Raw genomic sequence first — 11,913 nt, forward strand, 5'->3', positions numbered from 1 at the left:
AAGTCACCGAATGCTGGCGGAATTATATGGTGAACATAAGACATGGGCTGAAAAGTCGCGGGCGTAACACTGCTGACTATGGCAAAACTACATGAATTGAACTTCGAATTGCTCCCATACGGTGGATATTCGCCAGATTTGGCTTCCAGCTACTACTGGCTGTTCGCCGGTAAGAAATTTCGCTGGAATGAAGAGATTGTCACTGAAATCATAAATCAGCATAAATCGAAACAGTGGTTTCCATGCGCCTGAAAGACCTCAAGGTGAAAGGGATTCATTCATACCATCTCGTCCGATTACTGGCTAATGCCTTCACCTGCTTCCAACTTAACCCGAGTTTAGCCATTTCGTGATCCACAGTTCTTTCTAACCTTCATCTATTACAGATTGCAGTCCATATGCTAAGAAAAGCACCTCGAGCAATGTTGTTGTCTTTATAAATTTGTTGGGAATTTTCATTCAATGCTGCTGGGGGGCCAGTCCTTATATATTTACCAGTATTAAATGTCAATTGGGCCAAACTTTTTCGTCTTTCGTTGTGAAGTTAACATATTTATATTATAGCTAACGACTTGAGCTTCCAGGTAGCTTCCTAAAATTAAATTTTCTATCGATTTATGGATATAACCTTTTAAAAAGGATCCACGAACAGGACAAAAAAAGGCCAAACCCGGCTGCCTAACCGAAGGTTTCAAAAAAGGTGTCCGACGCAGGGTTAAATTCGGGTCGTTGCCATATCTTTGAACTGTCCTTCACTGCATTTCTGCTCCATGAAACATAGAAAGACAGTAGAATTTAGAATTTGACTCTGTCAATTAAGGTGGCTTCCATGGTGATGGTCCATCAGTGATTTTGCAGCTAATTTTAATGAATTTTTATGGTCAAGAGTGGCGTTTTGACAGTTCGCCGAGCATTCAAATCCGAGTATTTTGGAATTTACATATTTTATGAATTAACTTGCAATTCCTTTAGCATTTTTGAAACGTTCCCGTAAGTCGATGCGCATCAACTGATCTTCTCTTGAACTGATCCGACTCACAGCCGCTCAGCTCGTTTTCCTCTTAAGTAAGTGGATCTCTTGAATTTATAAAAAAAGAAACTCCGATTGCGGGCTTTCTGAAACTTAGTGCTGAACTTTTCCCTCTGCAAGGCCTAAATATATTTATATATTCTCTGCTGAATCGGACACAATTGCACTTGAAGTGTATGCCGAGTCTACTTGTCCGAATTTAATTGTACGCAACTGTATGGGTGCAAGTATACACACCCATACACCTGTGTTCACAATAAAAGCAGCACGTCATATATCAAAATGTTTACTATATTTTTTTATTTTCCATTTGATTAAAAAAAATTTTTTTTTGAGATATTATTTATTTTTATAATTATTTTAACAACAATTTTTATTTTTAACTAAATGGTTTATACTACAACAAAAACCATTTAATATAGATTTTCAAACTTTGTATAAAATTTAAAATAATTCAAAAATGTTCATCAAAATTTCAAACCGTTTTATCAGAATTTTTAGAAAAATTTCGAGTGCTGAGTTTCATAGCCGGTTCAATTCTATTAATACAGATTTCAGGTGGCTAAAAAATCGCGTTGATTTTGACAATTTTTTTGATGGCGGTCTTGTGCATTTTTTCCATAAAAAAATGTTTTGTTGAGCATTCTTTGTATAGAATGAATGGAATGAATATCGGAAATACACATTAACTTTAAGTTACTTTAATGTGGCGCTAGTTGAAACCAAAACTACATGGGCCACAAAACTGCATAAAAATTTTCCTGAAAATTCTTACAAAACATTTTGATAAATTTTTTTGGAATTTTTGAAAACTTTGTACAAAATTTGAGTCTTTAAGTTATATGATTTGTTCTAGTAAGAACTATTCTATATTTTTATAAAATAAAAAAAAAATATTATAAAAAAAAATTAAAAACAAAATTAGAAAAAAAAGAATTAAAAAAAAACGACAATTTTTAAAATTTTGCAATTTTTTGCGCTGCTATTATTGTGCACACAGCTGTACATGCATATGTATGTGTTGCGTATTTGCAAGATTATAATTTCATATGTGCAAATGTACGTATGTGAAATAACATTTTGTGTGTGGCATTCCGAAACGCCAAATCCTCAGTCAGCCATATAGCGTCGCTCAAGCTTTTGTTTGTGTAGTTAAATCTAATAACTTTTGTGGATGATAACCGTGAAGCGCTCAGGATAGTTATGCTTGAGTAATTTTCCTACCGAATCGGTTGGCTGGCTTTATCTGATATTAGTTTGCAATTTCTAAATGCTTTCTCTATCACTGCTTTCGTGTTTTTTATTCTAAATTTTGCTGAAGCTTTTACTGATTTTTTTTCTAATATGAAAATAATAATTATTGCATTATCTGCGATTTTCGCATTGATTCAAATTATGAACTGTTTGCAAAATGAATAAAACTTGAGAAAAATCATTCAAAAAATCTCTTTCTCAGAGATCTCTTTGCAGAAGCTGACTATTTTAAAAAGTAAATTTTTTTATGTTATGACTAAGAGAGCCCAAATATGCATACATAAGAGCCAAATTCACTGTTATATTTATTCAATAGGTGTACCGTTAAAAAATTATTAGGTTAGGTTAGTTTCCGAAGGCATCTACTTTACCATTTTTCTAAAGAGTTTTCTTAATTTCAAAGCATTTCATCGAATTCTTAGAGCTCCATCTTCATTAGAATGCAGTTTTACTAGATACACGTAAAATAATGGAAGCTCCAACTTTCGTATCAAAATATGTAAAATAGAAGACAATTAAGGCATCTTTCTGGTCTAGTCTCTAGTCTTCAACGTGAAAATTTATAGCGTTGAACATTAAAAAAAACCATCGGAATCAATTGAAAATCGTTTTTATTCATCAGATCAATTCTTTATTTAAAAAAAAAAATATTTTTTGCAAATAATAAAAAAATTGCTTCCCATGACGTAACACATGCCACTGACGTAACTGATTGGGGCTGCTCAGGTACGTCTAAAAAAAAAAATTCGGTAGATTATTCATCAGGAGATACACATGTCGCTATGGTGGGTAGTAGATTTTCAAAAAAAAAAAAAAAAAATATCTAGATATTTTATCTGTTTATTGGAAAAAAAAGAAATTTTTTCACGTTATCGCTCTTAAAAAAAATAGAAAAATTGATTATAAAAGTATAATTCTGCTATCCACGAGAGCCACAAGTCTACTCAATAATATATTAAAAATTCAAATCAATCGGTTCAGTACTTTTTGAGAAATTACCAACGCCAACTCGGAAAAAAAATTTTCGAGAAAAACACGGTTAAGCGCTTATACCTGGGCGTCGTACTCCAAACCGGTCTCGTTTTAAGGGACTGTAACGCCTAAACTACAACGAATTTCAATATAAAAATTTGCAAGTATAAACTATCATAACATGAAAAAAATCGATTTTTTTCGAAATTCTAGACCAGAAAGGGGCCTTAAACGATTGCTGAAATGCCCCTTTTAAGTGTTTGAGGGATGTAACAACCAAAAATCGAACGTGACAGAAAACAAGTCCATATTTCGATTCCTGTCGTTTACATTTTGAGATTTCGTCGTTAAGATTAAGATTTAAGTTCAGAGAATTTGTAAATGAAATCATCTTATTTGACAAGTTTGTGAATTATAAAAAACCAGCTTGCTGAAATCGTTAACAAACTCATGAGGTAGCAAACTCATTTACTTGAATAACAAATTCAAAGTCGCTCACTTTTCCACTTAATTGATGCGATCAAAGCAAAAATGATAAACAAATAAAAACAAAATATCAGTGATAAGGCCAACTGATAACGAAAGCATAGCCCACTCAAATGATTTGCACTGCAAGAAAAACACGTAAAAATTGACAGCCAGCGAAAACAGTTTTGCAAACCTTTCGTAATGCCTTGATGAACGCTGATTAAGGCAAAAAGCACTGTTAATGTGTTCTTGGCATTTAATTTGCAAAAAACAAAATTATATGAAAAAAGTATACACAAACAAGTAGATACGCACGTTCACTATCAACTGATTGAGTTTTATACCCAGTGCAATAGCTAATTAGGGTTACATGACCGTACACTTTACGCGAATGGAGCATCCATATAAAATCAAAATAGCTATCGACGCATAATTGTGCTATGCTTGTACTCGTTAAGCTCGATCAAAGCGGAACAAGTAGAAGTTCCCTTCAGCCGGATTAACTAGAGTATCTCTAAAGAAGCAAAGCGAATGGGCCTCGGTGGTGATCCAGGGCACGCGAAGTGTTGAGAGTTATGATTTCGAGGTTGTAAGAGACTTCGTTTATCGAGGAAGCAGGATTAAACCCGATAACAATGTTAGCCTTGAAATCCAACGTGGAAATTCTGTCGCCAAGAAGTGCCTGTTTGAACTAAGTAGGCAATCGAGTAGTAAAGTTTTCTCTCGACAAAGAAAACTAACACTTTATAAAGCTCTCATCATTCCCGTCCCATCGTATGGCACAGAAGTTTGGACGATGACAATATCCGATGAAGCGGTGACAATATCCGATGAGGCTGTTCTACGTTACAAGGCCTGGAATTCTCTTCAGAGACAATGGGAGATATGCACCGATTCATGAACTTAGTGGCTTGCCATCTCGGAAGTATGATCGTTGTGTACTTATACTTTCACCGAGTTTAAAGCATTGGCAAATATTTTAACGTTCACGAACATGATAAAGCATCCAAGTCAAATAAAAAAAAATTTTTTCGTTCATTCGTTTTTGGACGTGGGTGTGCGTGAAGGAGCTTCAATGATTTCTCAGTCATCTTAAAAATGCTTAAGTGAATGAGAGATGCTGAAATTGAGAATAAACTATTCAGCTATGATTGACTAATCAACCCTAATATCAACTATTTTCAAATTCATCATCATCAGGGTTTCCGTGAATCCCTAGGGTGACATAGGGCGCCAACAACACCTACGCACCATCTCGTCCGATTACTGGACAACGCCTTCATCTGTTTCCAGCTTAACCCGAGTTGAGACGTCTCGCGATCCAGAGTTCTTTTCCAGGTTTCCCGTTCCCCGTCCAGGCGCTTTTCCTCTCGCTGTGACTGGGTTCCATTCTATTCCTTTGCCTTCTGCGCTATGCTACCGTCTTCTTTTTTGCGAAAAGTATGGCCAGTCCACTTCCATTTTCGTCTTCTAATCTAAATGTCTAGCGGCTCCAAGTTTGCTTTTTCGAGCAATTCCTTGTTTGGCATTATTTTTTCCCAGAAAATTCGGAATATAATCCTTAGAAAGCGGTTGACAAAAACTTGTAAGCGACTGGTTATAGCGGGGGTATTTTTCCAAGTAGAGCTACTGTACAGCAGGGCAGTGCCGACATCACATTCGACTTTAAGAGCCTAACCCTTAAACTGGAACTCAGGTTCTTGTTTCGCCACACTGGGTACAACATCCCGAATGCCTCCCTGGCTTTTTCGATGCGCTTTTTACATTCGTGTCGGATCAAGCGAGGTATGCAAATTCCTATTTCGATAGGGTTACCTGTTAGCTCCACACACCTACCCATCTTATTTGTCAGACTCATCACCTTCGTCTTGTCAAAATTGATTTTAAGGCCCACAGGCATAGCCTGTCAAAACGTTCTGAGTACAATTTCTAAAATTACAATTTCAATTACAATTACAAATATAATTACAATGAAAAAATGTTACGATGACTGCATCAAATTTGAAATATTCCCACTTGTGCTGCTTCATTCCAACACTTAGCAACCTACGTACAGCGACCAACTTTTTTGAGCAGTCAAGATCTGTTAGTATCGGAGCAATCTTCATATTTCTCATAAATCTATTTGTATCTCTGTAAGCCTCTCTAATGAAGTTTACCCAAACGGGCGTTGGGTATAAATTTAACATTCGGTTCCTATCGAACATTTGCTATATCTACTATATATGTACAGTTATTGCCTAATTGCCTGAATGTCTGATAAGGTTAACAATTTGTTTTCTCACTTGGCGGCGATAAAAGTGAAATCTACTGCACGTTTCACTGAAAAAGTACTTAGAAATCCGTTGAAATGTATTGCTAATTTCACAAAATGAAATAATTTACAAAAAGATTTGTCAGCTCATAAAAGTTAGAAGCTTTTTATGACAAAGTTGCTGTGTAGTACAAATTACCAATGGAAATACCCAACTACTTACATTAAATGCGACATCATTCGTCAACCAAATATCTAAGTGACTCATCTTGGGTAGGGCATTTGGTGTTGTAAGCTGTAAATTACTTTCATTGAAAAATTGAACTAACATTTTTATGAATTGAGTTTATTAATGGCGAGTGGGCTTTGTTTTAGGATCCATCGGAAATGTAATTTGGGGACCTGTGAGTGTAGGAGTTATTTACTTTTTTGAGTTTTTTATGTTAAACTATTTTCTATTAACACGGTAATACACAATTGGCCTACACAAAGGGTGCCCCAATAGTAATGGAAAAGTTAAAAATTTTAAGTTTCCATGTTTTTTCTCGATATATTTGGTTTGTGTATCGGCTTAAGAGGAACGAAATGCTTTTCAAGTTTTTCTTTTCCGTTTTCACATAAATGAGGCGCTCACTTTTGCTTCAGCGTGTGGTAAGTCCTTCGTGGCTTGTAGGCATACGAGTACATAAACTTTGGATTGTAAAGGAAAATCCGAAACGTACGATCTCCCCCGCCAACTATGATTAAATGGCTGGTACCACCAGAACCACCCTTACCGGCATTTGTTGCATGCTGAGCCATCTCTTAGGCATGTCAGCAGACATCTCCACGAATCAAGTGACGAGATTCAGAACCTTACTAGACATCCACAAGAACTCCCAGTATACAGACAGGCCATAAACGACACTTATCGGGAGTACCTCATCACCTTCCACTCCCCGAATACCGTAATCGGAGTCCAACCACCTCATATTCCAGACGAGGAGCTTCAGCTACCTCGTGAGATTCGCGTTCTTCTGGCACAATTAAACTCCAACCTATCCAGACTCGACTTCGACCTACTCAATATATGTCCGTCACGTGAAGCTGCCCTGCACGACACTAACCATTTATTTGCTTGTCCCCTTTTCCCTTTGAGCCCACCTCCTTGAAACAACATCTTTCCTAGACCTAAGGTTAGATGGCCTGGACAGGACTTGCTAAGATGCTGCAACTGGAATTGCACGGCCAGAAGATTAATGACACCGCAGTCGATTTTATATCCGCCTAAGGACTGTCTGGCGGCCGCCGTAGCCGAATGGGTTGGTACGGTTTGAACATAAGAGTTGTTGCCATCAGGTCACAGAAATCAACTTTGAATACAACTTCGTCATCCACCTTCTGGATGATGGAACATCTGATATTGTTTTAAGATCAAGCGTGGCCATTGGGGTAAGAAAGGAATCTTGACTTTTGTTTTTTCAAGTCGAGACTTCTGCAATTCGCCTGGCAGCACAGCTGTGTAAATGAAAGCAACTCGTCTTCAAAACTCGCTTTTGATGCATATAGCCAGCGCAGCAAACTTCTTCGGCAGGGATAGAAAAGCATTCATCTCAAAATGGGGGCACTAATGATGCAGCGGATATGCCAATCTCTTTATTTCCCATCCTTTCACTACTTAATTTAATTTGTTATTGTATGCGAATTGTTCTTATACCACTTTTTTGCTTTATATTTGAAAAAAAAACCGCTGAAGCTTCAAAAGTAACGTGAATTCTTTTTCTCTTTTGGAGCTCGCTTCCATTCAAAACTACTTAGCAGACCATTATCCGGCTCTGAGGGAATTTGGCAGCATCAGCTGATAGGCTGACGTCAATAGGGATGTGTTTAACAAAATTTGGCTTGTGTTAGTGATGTACGAAAAAAATTAACCAATGACACTTCGTTGCCATCTGAGCAGCAACTGATTGGACGAGTGTGTGAATATGTGTGAAATGATCGTGCAGAATTCGGCAACCGAATCCCCAATGAGGTGGCAACCGAAGTTACTCACACAAATATGGTTTCCACCATAGCAGATTTAGCCCATCTGGTAATCTATCACTCTCGGAAATATTCGTGCAGAATTCGCAGAATTCTTTTTCACCATAGCTAAATATAGCAAACCTGGTAATCCGCCATTCTTGCTTCTATTCTCCTCTTGAGCCGTGGCCAGGTGCACCCACGCACAGGTGCGTGGCGGTAGCTAAACGGGAAAGAGTATTGCCCAAATTAAAATTCTAAATTTAAAAAAAAATCATTTATAAATAACTTAAATATTTTCGCTACATATTTTTATTTTTGGTTTTTTTATAAAATGAGTTTTTACTATTTAGAAAGAAATTCTAATGCTATTTGAAGCAAATGGTGGCAATTATAATACATTGAGAGATAGTTTTAATCATTATTGACCTTAACTTTTTGCGGGCGTTCAAGAGTAATTCTACGCATCTGTGAATAATGGATTAAAAATAATATTGAAGCAGATAGTATTTTCATTATATTCGAACAGTTTTTTCATTACTAACAAACCATTGCAGAGTGAAATTCTTATCAACTCAAATTACATTGAGCTGTTTAACACAAGATTTCAAAAATTAATAAAGCAAACAGCATTGGATTGAAGTATTTAAGGAATTTACAGTTAAATGTATTACTTATTTCTTTTCACCTTTTTTTTAATTTGAGATTTCAGCTACTGAGTGATAGATACAAGGGAGCTCTAGTAAAATTCTGCTCCTAGTATTTTCGTATAGCATTTTAACCCATTAGTGGAGTGTCTGGAGCGTTAAAAACGTTAAAACCTAGGATGTCTTAGGGACTAGATGAAATTAAATTATCTTTGCGAAAATGTCTTGTGAATAACATAAATAATAATCTCTACCCATTTAAAAGTTGTGCATTTGATTTTTAAATAGCAAAAATTTACGATTGCAATAACTTATGTGCTATAATGCAAATAACGTTGTAGAATTTATTGTTTTTGTAACAGAAGTGGAAGCAAATGAAACAATAAATAGATTATGGATAATTAAATGTTAAAAAAAAAAATATTATGTAAACTATTCGTTTATTTAAATAATTAGCATACAAAAAAAAAATTGTTTTCTGTTATTATAGCATAAAAGTAAAATCGAATTAATTATTAAAAACAAAAAAATTATGACTATTTAAAAGAAAAAAATGAATGAACAAAAAAATTTGTCTATTGAAAAATTTACATTTTTTCAAATATCATCTTAGATTTCACTGATGTTAATCATAGGCGCTACATTTAGACAGCTGTCGTCGTTGCACTGTAGGCATGCTACACTGCAGTATAATCCACTTTTTCGGCATCCGCATGCAGCTCCACATCCTTTTTTGCAATTGCAAAATAACATTTTTAATAAATTTTCCGGAGCAGGTAATTGATTCGTAAATATTGGATGATAAGTATTATTGGAATAGTTCCATCCCCAATTTTCGATGATTAAATCATTCCCTAACCACATCTGGATTTGTAGGTAAACCCGTTTTAAGTGTTCAAATGGTGCATCAGATGTGGGAGGTAACGAAGATAAAAAACACTTGTGTCTTTGCCAGTTGCTTTGATGAAGGAATTGAACCTGAATGTATTCAAATCTGTCATTTTTGCCGAAGCACCATACAGTCCCAAAATACATGTAATACCAGCTTGAAATATATTATTTGCATCTTCATGTACATTTTTAAATACTGCTGCTGAGTCATGTAGATCATTCCGCTTCTCAAAATTTTTGATAAACTTAATTTTTCCTTTGTTGTAAAACGCAGAAGTAGTATCACAGCCCGTGAAAGCATGTAAAAATAGAACATGTTCTTTACATGCTGGTAGAGATTTTTCTAAACTTTTCGATGAAAATATTTGTTGGTTAACTTTGCCTCGGGATGGTTTTAAAAAATATATTTCACGATCAGTAGGCGTCAATGCCGTTAACACAACCAAGACGTCAATATCTTCAGAAATTACAACAATATTTTGAGATTCTAAACTAATTGCTGTATCAACAATTAATTTATCTGCATCGCTTTCCGCTTGGCATGTAAAAATATTGTTATCAGCTACATTTTTCCCTTCGATTTTCTTCATAACTTTAAAACCTTCTTCAAAAGCATTGTAACAATTTATACTTTTATCACCGGTAATTCCAGTGGCAATTGACATAATTGCATCTGTATCAGGAAAAGGACTGTGTTCTTTGAAAAAGTCTACCAATCTTTTTACATCGATACCATCCCTTTCTATTCTAGCATCTGTAGAATCACTGTGTTGATGACTTTTATTGAAAGATATGTCACAAAAATTTTCTATGCTTTGAATAATATCTTTACTATAAATAACTCCTCTGATCCATTTATAAACTACACTTTCAGTGGCACCTCGTTTAAAAGGACCCCCTTCGACGCTCATTCCTTTCATTAAAGTCTGCTCAATAGTCTGATCACTTGCAATACCAGAAAAAAAAAATCTGATCGCCTAGATGTGAAATATCCTGTCGTATATTTTTCGAACTCTGCTGGATCCATTATATTCTGTAACTCCTTCATATCTTGCAGATAAATTTGTGCAGCCTTCGCATAGGGAAAATGTCCTGATGCGTGGAATAGTGGAATCATCAGCTCAATACTATGTAGATGTAAATTCCAATCCCCCATACGGTCGGCAGCAATGAAGTCTTTCAATATTGTTACCATTCGAAAATACGTAATCCATAGTTTTGATGTTTTATTTTTATTTTCAAGCTCAACTAACTTATCTTCAAAAATTCTACTCAGCATTTGAAATCCTTGGTTTTCTGTAATTTCATTGTAATTGAACATTTCAAAAAACATCGATATTTGTTCGTCATTCAATACATTTAAAAAATCCGCATTATTCGCCTTAAGATCTTCAAAAATTAATTGTGCTAAAGCTTGCTGCAATAAGGTATGAACACGTACTGCTCTAGCATCTGATCAATCGTATTTTCTGGATAAATGGTAGAAAGAACTTCTTTTATCCCACTTCCAGCCATAATATAACCAATAATATATAACGTTGGGAAGATGTTTGTCTTTATCTATTTAAGTAAAATTTAACGTAGAACTAAAAAAAAAATTTTTCCAACTCAATATTATGCTCCAATATATTAATTTTTCATATTTTTTTGTTTAAACAATGAAAAAATTAATTGCACAATATAATATTGGTAGAAGTTACAATTTAGAGCATACAAAAGAAAATCCTGGTTACATGGCAATTCATTCAGTCCCTACGAGATCCGAGGTCAAAACCCCTGGGCACTCCACTACATTGCCTGTATGAAAAATGTGATTTTAGCAAATAGTCGATGAGGTGATATCTGTTGAAGTATTTTTTCAGTCTTCACCCTCAAGCGACTTAAAGCAAAGAGCAAAGACTCTTTTTGCATAAGAGTTATTTATTTCTTGAATTTATAATAAATCATAAAATTTAATGTAATGTAAAAAAGGAGATTCTATCTCAACGTTGATGGCTCGATGGTAATTAAAAATGGTATTGAAGTTTTGAGTTGTGGGAGTTTTATGTAGTTTGATAGGGTTGTGCTTGTTAAAGAAGATTAATCTAATTCTGTGAATTACCAAACATTCTACGAGATGTTTCACTGTAAAAATTATCTACAAGAATATTCTTCGTAAAATATTGGATTTACATACGTACATACTTGCCCTGACCACTATTAATTTGCGCCTCTACTATTTCTTCGCATATACACTCGGTGACCAAAATTATATACACACAATTATTTTTATTTTTTTTTTATAAAAATATATTTCATACTAAAACAAAAACTATATAAAAAAAGTTTCAAATTTTGTAAACAATTTTTAAAATTTTATCAAACCTTTAAGCTTTTTAACCAGAATTTGGAGAAAT

Source organism: Anastrepha obliqua, chromosome 1 (assembly GCF_027943255.1).
Source record: "Anastrepha obliqua isolate idAnaObli1 chromosome 1, idAnaObli1_1.0, whole genome shotgun sequence".
Classification (NCBI taxonomy): Eukaryota; Metazoa; Arthropoda; class Insecta; order Diptera; family Tephritidae; genus Anastrepha; species Anastrepha obliqua.